The sequence below is a fragment of the Micropterus dolomieu genome, unplaced genomic scaffold, assembly GCF_021292245.1.
Source record: "Micropterus dolomieu isolate WLL.071019.BEF.003 ecotype Adirondacks unplaced genomic scaffold, ASM2129224v1 contig_588, whole genome shotgun sequence".
NCBI classification, from domain to species: domain Eukaryota; kingdom Metazoa; phylum Chordata; class Actinopteri; order Centrarchiformes; family Centrarchidae; genus Micropterus; species Micropterus dolomieu.
Window position 1 is genome coordinate 1 of NW_025729578.1, and position 5,090 is coordinate 5,090.

A 5,090-nucleotide genomic window follows, 5' to 3' on the forward strand; every position below is an offset into this window, starting at 1 on the left:
TGCTTTATAGATGAATGATTTCTTGTTGTAAGTCAGTGGCACATCAGCTGGTTCCATATTACACAACCCAGCAAATAGGGAGTTTTGCACACTCACTGTTGTTGGGGATAAATGGCATCAATATAAATATAAAATAATATAATGATGATTATTGTTTGTATTATTTAATAATAAATAATAGAAGTTGTGTGTCATACTGGGGTGTATCCTAAGCTACTGTTTTGCTCTAGTAGTCTTACTGACAAATTATCTGGGCCAAGTGTATTTGCAAAGTTGGACAGTGGTGTCTCAGTCTAATCAGAATTTAGGTAATGAGTTAATATCAGGGTGTCTAACTGAGCTCAGGCTGTTGTTGCTAACAAATTCAAGTCTGCCTATGTAACTGCAAGAAAAGTAAACTATGCTAAGCTAGTATCTATCTTACTGTCAGTACAGCAGTGGCTGTACTGACAGTAAGTACAGTTACTGACTACAGTTGGATTGTGATCTAATTCCCTTACATACTCGTCAATGTGGTGTTCACAGTTGTTTGGATCAAAATGCTCAAGGTCTTAAGCCATAAACTCAAGCACTTCAAGGAGGAGCACTTCAACTGCTCCTCATGTCCTGTTGGTGGATCGACCGGCTTCAGCCCCGTTGGTGGTCCGGCCGACCCCTGCTCCTAGCACCAAGGCCATCGCCCAGCCCGCGGCCCAGACCACGCCATCTCCTTGTTCCCTGTCCACGGTCCCCAACCCTCCAACCCCGTCTCTGGTTCCCCCTTCTCCTGCTTCGGCACCGGCCCTCAGCTCAGCAGCTCTGTCACTGATTTCCCCTACTGCTGTCTCGCTGCCAGCCTTCAGCCCTAATCCCCGGCCTCTGAGAGGTCTCGCCCTCATCCCAGTCGCCCCTTAGCCCGACCTCCGGAGAGGTTACTTCTTCTCTGCCGTCCTCATGGAAGGCCTCCTGGGGCCTCCTGTCAGATGGCTTAGAGGCCACGGAAGTTGTTTCAGCAACTTTAAACAAAATAAACATTTTGACAATGGTTGGTAATTAGAGGTAATATTGCTTTGACATAGACAAAGTATTTCCTTTTCCCTTCCACAGATGCTGTGATAAAGCAGTTTCCAAATCCCATAGTGTCTGCAGTCGCAGAAAATGCAATGAATCCTACTCAAAGATAACCGACCCTCCACTTGAAGGATAAGGATTGACATTTTTCAGTTTCAGTTTGGTTCCACCATTTGTACTGTATGCTTGAGTACCTTCACTACAGTAGAGTAAGTGCTTGGACTGCCATACTAACGAGCCTGGCTCTCTCGCTTTGCTGTCAAATTTGCATGTTTGGTACTCTGTAGATCTGGGTAGGGTGACTGCTCTCGCCTTTGTCCACATATGGTGTCAGAAGTGGGATGGCTTGGCGTGAGGTCATCTGAGCTGTGCCCAGAGTCCGAACCATATGAGGGATCACGTCATCATTTTACTGATTTTATTTGTATTTGAAGGTATTTTGGTCATTTTACTGATTTTATTTGTATTTGAAGGTATTTTGGTCAAGGAAGGCACAGTGGTGCAGTGGCTAGCACTGTCACCTCACAGCAAGAAGGTTGTGGGTTCAAACCCCGGTTGGCCCAACCTTTCTGTGTGGAGTTTGCATGTTGTCTGCGTGGGTTCTCTCTGGGTGCTCTGGCTTCCTCCCACTGTCCAAAGACATGCGGACTAGGTTAATTGGTGACCCTAAATTGTCCTTAGGTGTGAGAGGTTGTTTGTCTATGTGTGGCCCTGGGATGGACTGGCAACCTGTCCAGGGTGTACCCTGCCAGCCCCCTGTACGCAGGATAAGCGGTTGACGATGGATGGCACAAAATGGATAATAATGTCCAGCTAAATAACTGTGTGTAAGTAAATAAAGTAAATAAGTGTGTCAGACACTTAGAGGGAGTTGTAGTTTGATGGCCACAGGCAGGAATGACTTCTTGTGGGACTTTGTGATGCATTTTGTGGGGAGTCCTGTGTTTAAGCATCACGATGTGGAGTGGGTTGGAGACATTGTCCAACATGACATGTAGCTTGGCCAGCATCCTCCTCTCTGACACCACCGAAAGAGAATCCAGCTCCACCCCCACAACCTCACTGGCTCAGTTTGTTGAGTCTTTTAGCGTCCGTTACCTACCTCAACCTTCTTCCCCAGCATGCAACAGCAAACAGGATAGCACTGGCCACCACAGACTCATAAATGACCTAAGCTTTCTCCAGAAGTAGAGTCTGCTCTGTCCCTTCCTGCAGACAGCCTCAGTGTTACACTTTCAGTCCAGTCTGTCGTCAAGGTGAACATCCAGACATCTCTAGCTCCACAACCTCCATCTCTTCTCTCCAGAAGTGAATGGTGTTCAAATTACTCCTAAAGTCCACAACTATCTCCTTCATCTTGGCCACATTTAAGATGAGGTGGTTATTCCCTCACCACGACAAAAACAATCGACCAGCTCCCTGTACTCAGTCTCCTCTCTTTACACCTGATGTCCAGAAGTCTGTTGAATCCCTGCTTCACTAATCTCTGGATGTCTCAAATCCAGAGTGTTTGTGTCCAGTAGCTTAATCAAACCAGTAAAGTTTTGGTTTCTCTGTGTCTGGGTTTCAGTCCTGTCTTTGCCCTGTGTCCAGTATTTGTTATGTAGTCTGTTGTGTTTTGGGTTTCACTCATGTCCGTCTCTGTCTCTCTTCTTGGAGTCTTAGTTCCCAGTTCAGAGTTTTACTTAGCTTCAGTCTGTGTTCCTTGTTGGTGTTAGTTTAGTGGTGATATGTCTGATGGTGTCTGGATTAGTTTGTTATTCTTGTTATTCTGATCTGTTACATCTTGTGTTATGGCCTTTGTTTAGTGTTCAGTAACTTATGTTGTGTCTGTTACCCCAGTAATCCCTCTGCATGTCAGTATCTCTGTTCTCCCCTTTGCCATCTCTGTCTGCCTGCCTTTCTCTGTTTTCCCTGCTGTCTCTCTGCCTGCCTCATTAGCCTCATGTCCCTCACCTGTGTTGTTCCCGCCCTGCTCGTCTGTCTGTGTTTCTGTCTGCCTGCCTGCCTACCGTTTCTGTTTAGTCCTTGTTCGGTCATTCCACTGTTCTGCATTGTGTTTCTTTGGATATCAGTTTGGATTACCTTGTCTTTTTTGGACTCTGTTTATCTGCCACTCCGCCTGTAAGTGTGCTTGTCTTATGTTAAATAAACCTTTTTGTACCGTACCTACTCTGCTCAGTGTCCTGCGTTTGGGTCCACCAACCTGCTCATCACACCACACCCTGACAGTTGCAGCACCTTTTGAATTTCTCTCATAATCTCGAAATCAAAATCAGTCCGGCTCTACATATTGCATGATGTTTACTGAATCTATAATACATAAAAAATGACACCATTTTAATGAATTTACAGTAAAAAAACTTTTCCACAATATTCAATCTTTTTAGATGCACCTGTACTGGACAACGACATCACAACACCTGACCATTAATTGAACAACTTATCCAGACATATCCATAACTTGAAGTTGAAATTAGCATTTGGTGCATATGCACTTTCAGAGCACTGTTTTTTGTGTGTGTGTGTGTGTAAGGGGGGGGGGGGGTTACAGAAACTACCATGTGGGTTTCCAGGTAGGAAATTATATGACTTAAAGTGAGACATCAACACGTTTTACATGAAATTTCAAGCAAAGTGTCTCATTCCCTCCTCACATTACACAGTTGATTGTAGAAGATGGACTCCCATGAGTTTTTGTAGTAAAGCACAACTGTGAGATGGCTAAACAAAACCAATATGTAGATCTCCTTTAGAGAAAAAATCATATGAGCTAACTTGCATTAGAACACAAGACCAAGGAATACAGTAGGCTCCTCTTGGTTCACATTTAATGTTATTTGTCTTCATAAATGTACAGAAACAGCTTGTAAATTGTTTTATTATGACGGCAAAATCGTCTTAGACTCAAAGAACTTAGACAAAAATGTTCGGATCTCTTTGGACTGCATGCCATAAATAATGGGGTTGAGGATGCCTGGGACAGTAAAAAACAGAATGGCAGAGAGTTTTCTGTAGTCCGAGTACTGAGGGAAACGGTGCAAAATAATGACAACAAATCCACTGATCAGCATGATCAGATACACAACCAGGTGAGTGCTGCAGGTCTTCAAGGCTTTACTGTTCAAAGACTTGTTCTTACTGGTCAGACAGACTACTGTAATCTTGGTGTAGGTGAGAACCATGCTGCCTATTGAACCTGTGAACAGGACCACAGTGAAAGTGAGGCCATAGATGTTATTAATAGAAACATTCTCACAGGAGAGTTTAAACAGTGCAGCATTGTCACAGTAAGAGCTTTCGATCAGAGTCCTGCATCGGTTCAGACGTATGGTCAGACCGAGAAGAATCCCGACCAGAACAAAGGCCACTCCCCAGGCAGAAACTGTCAGCTTGATCAGCATCTTGTTGGTCATTATGGCAGCATAGTGCAGGGGATAGCAGATGGCCACATATCTGTCAAAGGCCATAATCATGAGTGCAGTGTGAACAGCGGTACTAGACATGTGTGTTATGAAAGCTTGGACCACACACTCATAATAACTGATGAGGCGCTCAGAGGGAGGCCTCAACAAGTCTACAAGCAAACGGGGCACAACGATAGTGTTTCCAAGTAGATCATTGACTGACAGATTCCCAAAAAGGAGATACATGGGCTGGTGAAGGCTTTTTTCCATGACAACCACAACTACAATGCCCAAATTTGCAACAATTATAAACAAGTAGGATAAAAAGATTAAAATAAACACAGGGTAAATGGACTCCTTTGAGACATTTAACCCTCCAGGTGGAGTGTGAAGCTGTTGTAAGTGTAGTTTTCCATCAACCTGAAAGAACAAAATGCTGTAAATGTCACAAGTAATACTGTGGCAATCTAGGTATCAGAGATCATGTTAAATCACAGTACTAATGTCCAGCTAACCACAGCAGAAAGTTTTCCCTTAATGTGCACTGTGTATGTGTTGTGGATAGACAGATAGACATTTAAATTCAGGCAGTTCATCCTGAAACGTTGAGTTATATGGCAATAATGATAATGA

At 43.9% G+C, this 5,090-nt stretch overlaps 1 pseudogene; it reads right to left on the reverse strand.

Moving 5' to 3' along the window:
* Positions 1-3,927: 3,927 nt before the first annotated feature.
* LOC123964110 lies at positions 3,928-4,873 on the reverse strand (annotated as a pseudogene).
* Positions 4,874-5,090: the final 217 nt, after the last annotated feature.